The sequence below is a fragment of the Monodelphis domestica genome, chromosome 8 (assembly GCF_027887165.1).
Source record: "Monodelphis domestica isolate mMonDom1 chromosome 8, mMonDom1.pri, whole genome shotgun sequence".
In the NCBI taxonomy this organism is placed as follows: Eukaryota; Metazoa; Chordata; class Mammalia; order Didelphimorphia; family Didelphidae; genus Monodelphis; species Monodelphis domestica.
This window is the reverse complement of record NC_077234.1, coordinates 67,016,876-67,033,501: the sequence shown is the minus strand read 5'-3', so window position 1 is coordinate 67,033,501 and position 16,626 is coordinate 67,016,876. Positions and strand designations below refer to the sequence as shown.

At 36.5% G+C, this 16,626-nt stretch overlaps 1 long non-coding RNA gene across 1 annotated transcript in view; it reads right to left on the bottom strand.

Annotated features, from left to right (window-relative positions):
• Positions 1 to 16,626, bottom strand: part of LOC130455980 (uncharacterized) — a 53,400-nt gene that overhangs the window by 2,906 nt on the left and 33,868 nt on the right. Inside the window, exon 3 of the long non-coding RNA XR_008914263.1 lies at positions 1 to 1,030. This exon is cut by the window's left edge and continues 2,906 nt beyond it. This is a non-coding gene — a long non-coding RNA (uncharacterized LOC130455980). The remainder of the gene's footprint in view (positions 1,031 to 16,626) is intronic.

Below are 16,626 nucleotides of genomic sequence, written 5' to 3'. Positions count from 1 at the left end.
TCATCATCTCATATTTGGACTATTGAAAGTTTTCTGGCTGGTCACTCTGCCAAAAATCTCTCTCCATTCTAGTACATCCTCCATTCAGCTGTCAAAATAATCTTCCTAAAAGGCAAGTCTGATCAGGTAACCCCCCTACTCAATAAGTTACAATGGCTCCCTATCACCTTCAAGATTAAATACAAAATCGTATTTGACATTCAAAATCCTTCATATTAGTACTCTCTCTCCTACCTTTCAATTCTACTAATACTGTATTCCCTCCTTTGAACTCTGTGATCAGTGACACTGACCTACTTTCTGTTCTTCATAAAAGATATTCCATCTCCGGACTGTAGGCATTTTCTCTGGCTGTCCTCCATGCCTGGGATTCTCTCCCTTTTCATCTCTGCTTCTTGGCTTTCCTGTTTTTCTTCAAGTTCCAGCTAAAATCTTACTTTTTTACAGGAAGCTTTTCCTTGTCCCTCTTAGTTTGACTGACTTTTTTCCTATTAACTATTCCCAATTTTTTCTGAGCTTGAAGGTGAATCAGGTAGATCTTCCAACACTAAACTCCAATGGAGATGATCCAACAGGTGGGATCTGTAATGGCAGATAGCTCAGGGTGTAGGCAATGAATGGTACTGAGCAAAAAAATAACCCTTTGATGTTCTGCACATGGCATCCCAATGAAAGGTGCAGAAAAGCTTAGCAAAGAATTCCACAAGACATTTGTAGACCTAATAAATTGTAAAAACAGAGTCCTGATGATTACTGTGGAACTTATTGAAATCCGCACCATCTGAGGCTCCTTTAACCTAGATCAGGTAGCATCTCCAATATGAGATTTTTCCTTATTCCCTTTCATGCTCCTGCCTTCTGTTCCCAGAATTACCTTGTGCTTATTTTGTAGATGTGTAAATGCTTCCTTTTTAAAATTTACATGTATACATTTTCTCTTCTCCTTTAGAAGTTTCTTGCCTCGGGGATCATTTCATGCATTTCATTGTATCTCCAGTACCTAGCACAATGGCTGACCCATAACAGGTGCCTGTTGAATGAATGGATGAAGTATATCAATCAGTCAAATGAGAAAATGCATTTAAAGTCTTTATCAATCTTTTAGTGTTGTTTCATAGATTCAGTCATGTCCAACTTTTCATGACCCCATTTGGAATTTTCTTGGCAAAGGTACTAGAGTAGTTGGCCATTTCCTTCTCTAGCTCATTTTACAGATGAGAAAACTGAAACAAACAGTGCTAACTACTTGCCTAGGGTCACACAGCTCAGTGTCTGATGTCAGATTTGAACTCAGAAATATAAATCTTATCAATCTTCCTAACTTCAGGTCCAGTACTCTATCCACTGTACCACCCACCAGCTGTTAAAAAGGCCTTTAAGAGCTAGGTAAATGTTTGCTATTCAAAAACAGGGAATTATGTTCATTTCATTATGCTTACACATAGACCCCAAAACTTTTTGACACAGGAAAAACACCCTAATCTTGGCAAGTCCAGGAACAACAAAACGAAAAGGCTCAGGTTCCATCTAGTTTTAAACCTATGCACGTATGATCCAGAAAATTTATACCGGATGTTGGTTGTAACCAAGTCTTTCTTCTTTATCACTGTCTTCCTCTCACCTTAGAATTTAACCACAGTGTATCCAATGCACTGCCAGAAACTTAGCCTTGAAAAGCCACTAGGAATAGTCTACTAATAGGCTAAAAATAAAAAATAAAACTTTAAGTTTTTAAAAAATCAGAATCATCTAAACTAGCAAAATCAGAAGTCAAGAAGGTGACAGACATGGAAGCAATCAGGAGGCTGGAGGAAATAATAGATTTACGCCAGGATCAGAAACATTTTAGTCACAGAGGGCCTGTCCTCTCTATGGCTAATTAAACTGGGCTGGCTTCCAACCCAGGGCCATTTGGAATGGTTAAGGAACCTGGATTAAGGAGAAAGTGCTCTGGTTTGGGTAGAGGAAAAGGCAACTTTTGATGACAATTAACCGTCATAGATTAAAATCCTCCTTCAGTCTAGCAAGAAAGCAGTGGGATGGCCATGTGGCCTCAATTTGGAAGCAAGGGAGAAAGCAAAGTACAGGAATGAGCTGTTCAACAAGCACAAGAAGAAAGAAACTGGATTTTTTTAAAAAGAATATGTGATATACAATGATACATGTAAACCCAGTGGAATTGTACTTTGGCTATGGGTGGGGAGGGGAGAGAAGGAACATGAATCATGAAACCATGGAAAAATATTCTAAATTAAATAATTTTTTTCAATTCAGAAAAAAATTAATTTAAATTTTAAAAAATTAAAAAAAGAATATGTGATATAAAAAGAAAAGAGTCAAAGAATGGCTTTTTGGTTTCTCTTTCCAGTAGATGAAATCTGAAATTATCTCACAAAATAATGAGAAACTAGCTACTATCACCACCTCCCCCCACCCAAAAAACCCTCCATTGTTTTTATTTATGTGACTTTAAAGAGATAGGACTTTTCTTATAAGCCCTTACCTTCTATCTTAGAATCAATACCAAGGCTCAGTTGCAAGGCAGAAGAACAATAAGGGCTAGGCATTTGGGGTTAAATGACTTTCCCAGGATGACACAGCTAGCAAGTGTCTGAGATCAGATTTGAACCCAGGATACCCTGTTTCTAGGCTTTGCTCTCCATCCACTAGCCACCTAGCTACCCCTGAGATGATAGGACTTTGAAAAGTCAATTAACACCCCCTCTACCAGACTGGCTAATATGACAAAAAAAAATTTTTTTTTAAATGATAAATGTTTGAGGAGGGGATGTGGGAAAATCAGGACACACTAGTGGCAGAGCTGTGAACTGATACAGCCATTCTGGAGAGCAATCTGAAACCATGCCCAAAGGCTCATTAAACTCTGCTTACATTTTGACCCAGCAATATCACTATTAGGTCTGTGTCCCAAAGTCATCAAAGGTTGGGAGAAAGAACCTACCATACAAAAATATTTATATCTATTCTTTTAATATGATTGAGGATGTAGACTCTAAATGAATATCCTAGTGCAAATATCAACAACATGGAAATGGGTTCTGATAAAGGACACATGTGATACCCAGTGGAATTGCGCATCCGCTAAGGGAGGGTGGGAGAGGGGAGGGAGGAATAGAAAATGATTTTTGTAACCAAGTTATATTGTTTGAAATTGACCAAATAAAAAAATAATGTTTCAATTTAAAAAATAAATAAATAAAATAAAAGCTCATCTATTTCTCAAAAAAAAAAAATATCTAAGGGAGCAGCTGGGTAGCTCAGTGGATTGAGAGCCAGGCCTAGAGTCGGGAGGTCCTAGGTTCAAATCTCAGACACTTCCCAGCTGTGTGACCCTGGGCAAGTCACTTGATCCCCATTGCCTAGCCCTTACCACTCTTCTGCCTTGGAGCCAATACACAGTATTGATTCCAAGGCGAAAGGTAAGGGTTTAAAAAAAAAATCTATTCTTTTTGAGGTGGCAAAGAATGGAAAACTGAAGGGATAATCATCAACCAAAGAATGGCTAAACAAGATGTTGTATAGGATATGCCAAAAGAAAAGGCAAACAAGATGATCACCAAAAACTTAGAAGGTCTTCTACGAAGTGATATAAAGTGAAGTGAGCAGAACAGGGAGAACATTACACACAGTAACAACAATAAAGTACAAGGATCAAATGTGAATGACAACTATTCTCAGCAATGCAAAGATTCAAGATAACTCCAAGGAATTCATGACAAAAAAAGGATATCCACCTAGAAGAAACAGAGTCTCAATGTGGACTGTAGTAGACCTCTTCACTTTATTTTTCTCTAGTATAAGCAATGTGTCTTCTTTCACAAGAAGAACATGGAACTGTGTATTATATGATAATATATACACAACCTATATCATATTACCTTCCTTTTGTGGGGTGGGAGGAAGGGAAAGAATATGGATTACAAAATGTCAGAAAACAAATATTAAAAATTATATTGGGGGCAACTAGATGGCTCAGTGGATTGAGAGCCAAGCCTAGGGATGAGAGTTTCTGGGTTCAAATCTGATCTCAAATATTTCCCAGTTATGTGACATTGGGCAAATCAGTAAACCCCCATTGCCTAGCCCTTACCTCTCTTCTGCCTTGGAACCAACATACAGTATTGATTCTAAAACAGAAGGTAAGGGTTTAAAATTTTTTATTAAGCCAAAGTAGAAATATATGTATATATTTTTAAAAGTCAATTACCCTAAGGAAAACTCCAATGTAAAGGAGGATTTAGTTTCTGTTTGATCCCTCCTAGAAGGGAAACCCACATCTTCATCACAGAAGGACTTTGGCCCTATCAGTGAAGCTTTCATCCAAAGGGCTTCAATACTTCAGTGTGTAAAAATGGAGACTTGAATCCAGGACTTCAATCCCCAGAAGTCCTTGCTCCACTTCCCCAGAATGCCCTCTAATCTCACTGAAACCTCACCTGGGCGGAGAGTGAGATGGGGTATTTAATCTGGTTGTGAATAGGCTCTGACCTTTTTTTTTCTACTTCCGCTTTGAAGCACACACGACTCTCCACCTAGCAGGCAAGATGTGAGTGGTCGTGAATAGGTTTTCTGAGCCTAGACACGTGCTTTTCTTACTTGTGTTTTCTTTATATTTTAATCTTCAATAAACCTCATAAAAATATAATACTCCTTGAAGAGAAAAACAGTTTCCCCAAAATTTTAATCTTAACAAGTGGCATCACCAGTGTGGGTTCTCCCCATACCAATACATATCTCAACTCTTTTTGAATTAGGAGAAGGCCTTTGAGGGTCAGATGGTGTAATGAATGGAGTCAAGAAGATCAGAGTTTACACCTGGCCTCAAGTACTTTCTTGCTGTGTCATCCTGAGCAAGTCACTTAATCCTGTTTGCCTCAGTTTCCTTGTCTATAAAAAGAGATAGAGGGCAGGCACTCCATCCCAACTGTACCACCTAGCTGCTTCCTCTTTAGAATCCTCATACTTCTAAGGGGTTCCCCACTCAGAATCCCTGCACCCTACAATTGTAAAATTTTAAATTATATCTCAAATAATGAAAATATTCTATTTTAGAGGTTTGTTAAATGATCATTAGAAAGCAAGGAATAAAGAGGTTACAAAATAAAATTAAAACAACCATTTCAAAATCTCCACCTTACCACCATCACTGCTGATTGCTGCATCATGCCAAAGAGGACGTGGAAGGAGTTACAGCCAGTTAAATACTAATAACGTGATCTCACCAACAAGGAGATGCAGGAGAGAGTATAGGGAATTTTGGGAAATGCTAAGGACTTTTGGGGAATTGAGTCAAAGTTTCAAACTCTCCATTTATATACAATGAAGCATCTGAGTTGAACTGAAATATTCAAAGGACACTTACTAAGCTTCCTTCTCTGGCCACCATTTCCTCATCCCTATTTATGCCAGTCCTACCCTTCCTGTTCCTCTCTCTGTGTCCTCTGGGCACACCTGTTCTCTTGTTAACAAACTGCCCTTCATACAAGATATGTGACCTTACCCTGGAAACAACTCGGTCTCTACTTACATTTAATTTTCTGTGCCCATGTTGTTTCCCCCTAATAAAATGTAAGCTCTTCAAGGGCAGAAACTCTCTATTTTTGTCCCCACTGCCTAACCCATGAGAGGGAAGATAGGGAAGAATTGGCAAAGCCACACAGGTCAAGAACTCAAAGTTATCCAGTGGCAGGACTGAGATTTGAACCAAGGTCCTCAGACTCTGAATCTAATTGTCTTTCTCCTACATCATGCTTCCTCCTTAAATCTCACCTATATTTGCAGAATGAATGATGGAAGACAAAGGTGGCCTTTACTGCAGTTTCAATAAGGCTTTGCCTGAGTCAGACAGACAACTGCTGTGGAGACAGATTGAGTCTCCCAGCTCTGAGATCCATGAACATACATGAATGCATTATTCTTTAGAGTATCATTGAATGAATCGTGGGTTAATTCACCCTGAAACCCATAAAAATTTCATGTGAATTCCATTTTTTTAAGTGTCCTGAAATAGATCAGCCATGGAGAGTAGGTTTCTTATCTAAGCTTCAAAACTGAAATTCCTCTGAGATTTTAACGGTATCATCACAGTTGGAGTTTTTATTACATTTTAGACAGGCAGTAAATCATGAACCCCTGGAAAGAGACTGACTGAACAAGGGATTTGGAACCTGATAAGTCCTGGGTCCTTTTTGTCTTTATTTTTATTCTTAGCTGCTGAGGTAGGTAAATCCTTGGGTTACGAATGCAACAACCACCCCTATCAAAGCTGAATTTCATTGAATTGAAATAATTGGAAAAGTTAAACTATTATAAGACTATTCAATAAAACTATTCATTGAATAATTTGAAATGAGAACAAAAGTTCTCATGTTTCATATTTTCAATGGTATCTTAGCACAAGGAAGAATTTTTAGTTCAAACCCCTCTTTCAAAAGATAACTGGTTTAAATGATCTCCAAGGTCTCTTCCAGTCTAAATAGCTCCTGATTCTATTATTTTAGACCCAGGGAGATGGAAGTTGAAGTAATGGTGAGGCCACACATACAGTGTCAGAACTAGGACCAGAAGTGAGGTTTCTAGACTCCTAATATCAAAGCTCTTAAATACATATCTAATCTAATCTAATTAAAAAAACATTTAAGGGTTTACTCTAGTCACTTCTTGATTCAATAAACATTTATTAAGTACTGTACTAATCTCTAGTAATACAAAAAGAAGCAAAAGATAATCCCTGCCCTCAAGGAGTTTATAATCTAATAGGGGAGACAGCTATCAAATACACACATACATATATACACACACACACACAAACACAGTGCAAGGTATCTACAAGATAAGTGGAAAGAAAATCAATTGCAAAAAAATTTCATAATAGAAAGTAATTCCTGACCTAAAGGAGATTATGATATTTGTAAGCATGAGAAGCCAAAAAGAAGGGAATGCATCAATACTAAAGGAAGTCAGGAAACATGTCCTATGGCAGGTGATATGCACAAGCTGCACCTTGAAGAAATTTAAGGATTCTCAGGAAAGGAAATATATTCCAGGCAGAAGGAACCGAGTCAATAATAAATATGCATGAAGCCAGGCCCTATGGGATGAGGCAGGCATACCAACATAGTCCCTGTCCTCTGGGAGTTCACAGTCTAATGAAGGAGTCTACACATAAAAAGAAGAGAAATTATTTTTAGTGAGAATTTCTAAGTTGATTTCATCTTGCAAAATGTTGAGTTTCTAGAGATGATGAAGTCCAGGAAAGTAGCCGAGTGGAAAGTGATGAGGAGAAAGAACAAAGGCACTGATGGGGATGGTAGCTCAGGGAGTAGGAAGAGAGGCAGCTCAAAAGAGACAGATGTAGAAGATGGTTTAGAGGCACACTGGGAATGTTTCAGGCAGTCAGCTTTTGACTACAGAGCCCTTGGTAGTGGAATGGTGAGATTTGTGCTTTAGGAAGACCACTTTGGGAGATGAGAGAATAAACACAGGAAGCTCCAACAGGAGACTCCTTAGAATGGGATCTCCTGGAGGACAGGGACTATTTCTTGCCTTCTTATATGGTATATGGTATATCAGTGTGTAGCCATATCAATAAGACAAGGGGGTTGGAATGCCACAGATACTATGGTGGCAGGATCAGGAAGAAGTGGCAACTACATATTGGGGTGCTGGGAGTTAGGGATAACTTCAAAGTTGGGAGGGAAAACTTTTCCCCTGAAGGAAGACTTCAAACAAGCATTTATCTAATGCCTCCTATATGCCAGACATTGGTGCTAAGTACTTTTACAGCTTTAATCTCATTTGATCCTGGAAAGATATTAGTATCTTCAATAGAGAAAAGGAAATTTATAGGAGGGATGGGTATAGAGAGAATAAGTAGGTAATGAGTTCTGCCTATATCAAAGGTGTAGCAGACTTGCCGTGTATTTTGTCCAATAAAAAATTCTTTCCATTGGAGATTAGAACATCAAACTCCAAGGGATTTCTATCACTTGCAAGATCAAATACAAAATGTTCTGTTTGGCATTCAAAGTATTTCATAACCTATCTCCCTCCTATCTTCCCAGTCTTTTTTTTTTTTAACCCTTACCTTCCATCTGAGAATCAATACTAAGTATTGGTTCCAAAGCAGAAGAGCAGTAAGGGCGAGACAACTTGAGGAAAGTGACTTGTCCAGGATCACAAAGCTATAAAGTATCTGAAGCCACATTTGAACCCAACATTTCCGGTCTCCATGCCTGGCTCTCAATTCAAGAGCCACCTAGCTCCATTGCTCCCCTCCCCCAAGTTTTCTTATGCTTTAGTTCCTCTCAGGAAATCTTTGATACAGTGACACTGACCACTTGGATGTTCCATGAACAAGACCCTCTATCTCTTAGTGCTAGGCATTCTCTCTAGCTGTTCCCAATGCTTGAAACACTCTTCTTCTCCTGCTCTAACTACAGACTTCCCTTGCTTTCTTTAAGTTTCAACTAAGATTTCATCCCCTACAGAAAGACTTTCCCAACCCCTCTTAATTCCAGTGCCTTCCCTCTATTATTTTCTATTTATCCTGTATATAACATGTTCTGTATATGCTTGTTTGTACATTGTCTCTATTATTAAAGTATAAGCTCATTGAGGGAAGAGGCTGTCACTTGTCTCTTTTGATATCCCCAGAATTTAGCATAGTGCCTGGCACATAGTAAATGTTTGGAGTTTTTTTGTTGTAGAATCATTTTGGCCCAACTCTTTATGATCCCATTTGGGATTTTCTTGACAAAAATATTGAAGTGGTATGCTTTTTCCTTCTCCAGCTCATTGTGCAGATAGAGAAACTGAGGCAAACAGAGTTAAGTGATTTGCCCAGAGCCACATAACTAGTAAGTATCTGAGACCAGATTTGAACTCATGAAGATTGAACTCATGAAGAGGAGTCTTTCTGACTTCAGGCCTTGTACCCTATCTGCTGCACCACCTAGCTGTCCCAGTAGGCACTTAATACATATTTATTGATTGCTTGGTTGAGGAAAGGACTCTTTCTTTTTTTGTATTTGTATCCCTAATTCTTGGAACATAAGAACATGCTTATTGACACACTGATTAAACTGTGCATAATCTTTGACTCAGCCATCCCACTTAGAATTACTTAAGAGATCTGAGAAATAGTCTGTTTGTATAAACTGTGAAAGAGAATTCTTTATTGTCTATCCTGAGTTAACACTAACTTAAGTATCCCTACTTAGAACCTCATTATACTGAAGACAGATTAACTCTCCTTTGTCTACTTTTAAATTGAATCAACAAAATATTAAATACCCTACTTAGTACTAGGTGAGAAGCTAGCAAGGTACTTAGAGAATTCACACCCTCAGAAACTCAATCAGCCAGGAATCTTTGAACCTTTTTTTTTTAAACCTTTACCTTCTGCCTTAGAGTCAATACTGTGTATTGGCTCCAAGGCAGAAGAGTGGTAAGGGCTAGGCAATGGGGATTAAGTGACTTGCCCAGAGTCACACAGCTGAGAAGTGTCTGAGGCCAGATTTGAATTTAGAACCTCCCATCTCTAGGCCTGACTCTCAATCCACTGAGCTACCCAACTGCCCCCTCTGTGAACCCTTTTGATGAAAATTAACACCTTCAGAAGGTGAGAAATCAATCCCACAGACACTGCTCCCTGGGCAGTGCTAGACAATTTGGAAACTGTGACTGGCCCCTGTAAAGAGGGGAAGGGATAAGAAGTCACCATAAAAGCAAGCCCTGAACTCCTTCAGTGGAAGATTGTCTTTGAAAAGATAGTCTGAAGAGATTATCTTCTGTTGATAGTCTTAGATAGTCTTTGAGGGACCTTTTCTGGAGACTTCAGCTTGGATTGTGGGCTTGGAGCTTGGCTTCTACTTGGACTTTGACTCTTTTACTACTTCATGGGGTGAGTGAAAGGCTGACTCCTTCCTAGTGTCTGGAGAGACTAGCTTCCATCTTGGATGAGGCTGTGTGGTTACTCACTACCAGCCTTCCTGGTTGAGAGCTAATTAATCTCGGCCTGGATTAAGCAGACCCAGAGCAAAACATTTACGTTGATAGGATAGATAACTTCTCTATCCCTCTCACATTTCTCCTCTTTATTGTTTTCCTCTCTATTTGTAAATATTTGTAAATAAATTTTTAACTCAAAATATAATAAATACTGGTGACCACATAATTTCATATAATCATTATCCAACTGTTAATGTTAACTTTTACAAAATATATATGTATGTATATTTACATATATAGTCCTTCCATTATATTCATATAACATAATTTGTTTAGCCATTCTCCAACTGATGCTAATGCCCTTAATTTTCACTACAAATAAGATGAAGTATGTATATATATAATTACACATATATAAGTATATTCCTACACAGGAATATATGTCTGTACATGGACATATATGTATACATACATTGACCATACACAAATACAGATGTACAGTTTATACAGGGGTGCCTTGTATACAAAGAGGTGCCCATTAATTGGAGAGTGGTCAGACAAATTACATTCTGTTAATATAAGGGAATATTACAACAGAATTACAAATGGTTCAGAGAAACCAGACAGACTTATATAAACTGATACACAGTGAAATGAGCAGAACCTGGAGAACTATTTATGCAATAACTATATAAAGAAAAACATCTTTGAATGATTTAAAAGTTCTGATCCATCAAAATTTCAGAGGACTAATGATGAAGCCTACCACAGAGGAGATGGACCCAAGATTCAAAATAAGATACATATTTTTAGAATAGTCAATACAGGAATTTTTTTGGTTTGGTTATACATGTGTGTTACATAAGGCTTGTTTTTCTTTTTACAACTGGGAAATGGGATGGGAAAGAGAGGAAGGACGGGGATAGTATAGCCAAAAAAAGTCATTGAAGCATCTTTTTTTTTATGCACAGAAGAAAATAGGACAGAAAGAAAGAACCACAGATAAATGTGACAGCTTTGAAAGTTGCTTATTGACTTTATTATATGTTTAAAGGAGAAAAAATTATACACTGTACTTTCAAAACATTCCTTTTCTGTCATATTGTGCAAATGGAAATTTCCATTTTATTTGGTATTTGTTTAAATATTTAAAAAATAAAAATCAAAAATTTTACGTAGATTAAACTTTTTAAAACAATTTTGTTTGAGGTTAAGGGGAAGGTATAGAGAAAAAGTAGTTCTATCATCTACCAGAACTCATCTGGGGTTTAGCAGTTGGAACAAGGGAGTTCACCATCTGGTAGTTTCATGCTTTAATTGTTTTCTAATTATGTGTTAAGCTCAGTTGTTTTATTCTTTTACTGAAGAATCCTAAGTGCCATCAGAACTTTCTAACTTTCAGCACTTGAGGCAAAGCTCCAGTGACCCCATTCAAGTAAAGGGTCTAGAGTCCTCCCTAGAGTACTTAAAGTTGGTGAAGGTCTCCAAGGACCCCTCACCCTTAGCTTAGGACTTTCCTCTTTCTTACAAGCTTGAGATAGATTGATATTATTATTGGTAGCTTGGTAATATATTACTATCAGTATTATTTGGTAAAGTACTCATTTCTCATGCAGCCCCAGATACAACAGACTCCATGATACAAAGGATATGACCCTAGGAAAGTGCCTTAACTTTTTTCTATCTCAAATGTAAAATGCAGATAATATTAGCATCTACCTCAAATGAGTATTGCAAGGATCAAATGAAATTATATTTTTAGAGCTCTTAGCACCACACTTGGCTCTAATAAATGCTTGTTTCCTTCCTACCCTTTCTAACGGAACCATTTCTTCCAGTTACTTTCACATGGCCTTGGACAAATCACTGAACATCCCTGGGCCTCAGTTTCATCATCTGTAAAATGAGGAGACTGGATCAGATTTCCTCCTTCAATATCTAAATCCTATGATGTTATAAGCCTTTGAAATGAGATAAAGTTTAATTCCAGCAGCTAGGCTTTTAAATAATAATTTAAAATTCAAAAGCCCTGTAGCAACATGATACTATCTTGTAGGGTTGAATACTCTTCAAGGGGGGAAAAAAATGAGCACTTATGTATAGTTTCAAAACCAGAGGGAAAAGTTCCTTTTTGGGAAATAAGAATAATGAAAACAGAATCCTATTTTGAAGGAAATGTCCCACTTTTTTCATTAGCAACAACATAATGAAAAACAGCCACCCCGGATATCCAGTTTCCACCAAAACTTTAATTCTTTTCATAGACTGAAACTTTTAGCAATTCATCCTTTACTGCAAGTTTGAAAAAAAATTATAATAATGATTTTTTAAACTTCACCCCTTGCCCCAAGGGTTGCAGGTTTTGAAGATGAAGGTTTATTCTTTCAGAAATATTATAACCATAGCTCATTTTCAGCTAAACAAATTACAAATTGGGCATTAGTTCTATTTCAACTATATGGACCAGATTCTGCCCTTGGTTATGATGGGTAACTCTCCATCAAATCATTAGGAGCTCTACACGTGCAAGGGACAAGATAACTTGGCCATGCAGCAAAGGGAGTAGGAGAGAAGAGAGGTGACCCACCAAACAAGAACTTGCATCAAATCTGTGTCCCAGAAGAGAAATATACCATGTTATTTTAATAAACTCATCATTTGTCTATTCCATATTTATTTCAATGTGGTCACCAATAAGAAATTACAGACACATAAAGACATCTTTTTTTTTTCTTCCCTGAGTGTCAGTGTCTTAATAGGGGAAACAGCTTCCATCAGCACATGTCTGCCAACTTCTATTCCAAATCATAACATCTCAGACATTTAATCTGTGATTTCAGGAAAGTAACTTAACCTCTCTAAGACTCAGTTCCTTCACATCTATAAAATGGAGATCAAAGCACACACCTCCCAGAGGTATTACAGGAATCAGTTGAGATAATGGTATATAAAATGCTATGCAAACTTTAAACCTAGATCCTTAATCTTTTGTGTGTGTGTGGGGGGGTATGGACCCCTTTGGCAATCTGGTAATGCCTATAGATTCTTCTGAATAATATTTTTAAATGAATAAAACAAAATATACAAAATTAGGAAACCAATTATATTGAAATACAATTATCAAAATATTTAAAAAAAAACAACCTAGACCCCAAGTTAAGAACCCCGGCTTTTAGAAAGTTCATATAAATGTAAAATGTCAAAAATATTCATTAATAACTAGGTATAATTATGTTTTGTTGTTATTGTTCAGTTATGTCCAATTCTTCATAACATCTTTTAGGATTTCCTTGGCAAAAATACTGGAGTGGTTTGCCATTTTCTTCTCTAATCTATTTTACAGATAAGGAAACTGGGGCAAACAAGATTCAATGACTTGCCCAGAATGGCACAGCTAATGTATCTGAGGCTGTATTTGAACTCAGGTCTTTCTGACTCCAGGCCCAGCACTTTATCCATTGTGCCACCTAGCTGCCCCATAATTATGTTTATTTACATATAATTACAAATAAGTTTAATATATAATTATTTAATGAAACTTTTTATATAATTATTATCTAAATTTTAAATAAGCGTAATAAAATTCCTGGGTTTTGTTAGTTCATAAAACTAATGACTTTAAGTTTAATGAGAGGAATGAATGATAATAACAATGATATATTACACTGTAAATGTATCAAGTAATAATATATTATTGCAATAACTGATTATATATTATAATGATTTATATTATATTAAGTAATATTATGACATCATTATTATTGCTCTTTGCTCCTGTCAATAAGCTTAAAATCAATAGCTTTATGATCTCTCAAAAAATAGGCCTTTTCAAGTCTTCTCAGATGCAAACCCAATAAAATAACAGTACACACTTTCCCTCAGTCCCCTCACATTCTAAAATTCTCCAAAAGAGAAATTACACACCAGATTTAAAACTCTTACAGCTGAAATCCATATAACAAAGAAAAGAGCCCAAACAACATCAACATTCAATCCTTAGAATGGCCATTGGCTGAGCAATAGCTAAATTAATGGTACCGTATAAATAGAATGGAATATCCCTATACTGTATGAAATGAGAAATATTTTGAAAATAGAGAAGCATAACAAGATATATAACCTGATACAAAGGGAATAACTAAAACCAGGAAAATAGCTTAAAGAATGTCAAGATTGTGAAAGGGAAGACCTACTGTAACAATCAAAACTAAAATCTGGAAGACTTACCACCACCAGAAAAGATGGTTCTCAAGAAGGAGTTTAAGGAACAGATATAACGGGAACCATTGACCATGCTGAGAACGAGAGCTAGAGCAAGCAAGAAAGCAAAAGAGTGAGAAAGAAACAAGGACAAAAACAGAATAAGAGACAGACAGATACACAGAGATAGAGATAAAGACAGAGGCAGAGAGAAATGTTTTAAAAATAAATGACCTTTTACAAGAAACGTTCCAAATAAAGTTTGAGGTGCCAAGAAGAGTAGGGAGAATTGGAAAGAAGATGGTCTGAGTATGAAGGGTAGCATGAAGTTAGGAGTTAGGAGTGGCCTTAGTCTAAACCTTTGTCACTGAAAACAAAGACTGCTTTGCCTTATGTACCAGTTATGAGCTTATAAAACAGTTCTAACCATGATCACCAAGGGAAGGATGAAGGAAAATAACTAATCAGAGTAGTGAAGGGCACTGGGGGGATCTGATTTTCCCAGTTTCTTTTAACAGAAAAACCTAATTTTTCTCCTTTGTTTTTCTGGGTCTCTACTGCCCAGATATATATCATCTTCTCAGTTTTCCATTTTCCATGTGCACCTGGGCCAGTATCTTAACTACTCTGAGCCCCAGTTTCCTTATTTGTCAAATTAAGATATTAATACTTGTAATAAACACTTTACTGAAAAAGCCAGGGGTAGCTGATGGAAGGTCAGCTTCAGTATCAAAGGCACCAGTTTGAGTCTTTGCTGTAGAACATACTGTCTTGGTGCCCCAGTTCATTCTCTTAGACTCTAAGTTGCTGAACAACTGCTGATGTGTATTAGCAGGGGGACTTTCTTCACTTGTCCATGCTCTGCTCCCTATTCTCCCATTCCCATCTCTGCCAAAACAAGCAAAAAACAACAAACAACTGCCGAAAGGGAAGGAAGAAGAGAAGAAAGGAAAGATCATTAAGGTATACATAATCTATTTTTATACAGAACAGAAAGAGAACAGAAGACCAAACTGAAGCAGAAAGGAGTGAGATAGCTCCAAAAGTCATTGTTGTATATGTATATTTTCTATTTCCTATGTATGTTGTGTATGTTATAAGTTTAAAAAGAAAAGCAAGCTGAACGTTACAGAAATCTGCAATATCATGTACAATACTCTTTATTCTGTTCTACTGTGGATATGAAAATGCTCATTTGGGGGATGTTTAAGTTAAGATTACATATGTAAATATACATATATTAAAATTTATGTTAAAATATATGGAAATATGCATGTAGTATTGGATGCTTTAAACAGTAAAATATAATATTAAAAATAAATGTCTAATTAAAATATACAATGTAATAGCATAATACAACATATCACAGAATATAGTGTGACTAATATATAGTATATGTCATTTTTGATATATCTAATATATTGTTTAATATTATAGTATGTGTTCCATCTCATTTAATTTATAGTACCATAAAATGTAATATAACATTTAGTATATGTTTTAATATCATAATCATATAATATGATATAATGTAATAGTCAGTATGGTACAATGTAATGTTTCATATCACCAAACTATAACGTTTAATATATCACTATAATTTAATATTACATATAATGTAATTTCTTAATATCATATCATATTTAATATTCAATATCCTAGGATATAATATCCAATGTGCTGTAATTTGATATCTACTATAATATCATGTATGATAATAAATTTACTATTGTATTATGTAGTATAATATACTGTAGTATTCAATATGTCATGTAACATAATGTAACATTTATCACACAATATAATAGTTAATATCATCCTTAATGTATAGTACAATGTAATACTAGATATAATTTCAAATATTGTAACATAATATCCAATATGCTATAATGAGATATTTCATATAATTTAACACATAACAGAATGTCATTCAGTCTAATATGTACTATAACCTATCATTTAAGCTCTAATAGCTTGAAAGTGATTTGAGATTTAGTGGACTCCTTGTATATATATGTATATACACATACGTGTGTATCGGCATCTCCATATTTAAAGGACTTCATAAACAGGAGCTATCATCAGGAAGGTGCCGCCACTCCTTCACTGTGGGCTTGGAAGGAACCCTAGTTTCTCACAAGCTACGCCCCGCAAAGTGTAAGTTCCGCCAAGCTCCAGGACCCTGATGGCGAGGCTTTCTTGTCTCCTCCCTGCCGCCTCCCCCAACTCCTCAACCCTGACCTTATCCCTAAGATTTACACTTTAAGTGACATCAGTTCTGGCCCTTCCAATGAGACAAGCCACCTGCGGAGGGATGAAATTAGAGAAATGTGTGGAAACCATTGTTTAAGGAGGTCCTTGGAGGCTGCAGTTTATTCTGCTGAGTCCAGGGTGGCGTTTATTAACAGATTAAATATTCTCATCGCCCATAGACTGTGGTCAGCTGTGATGGCG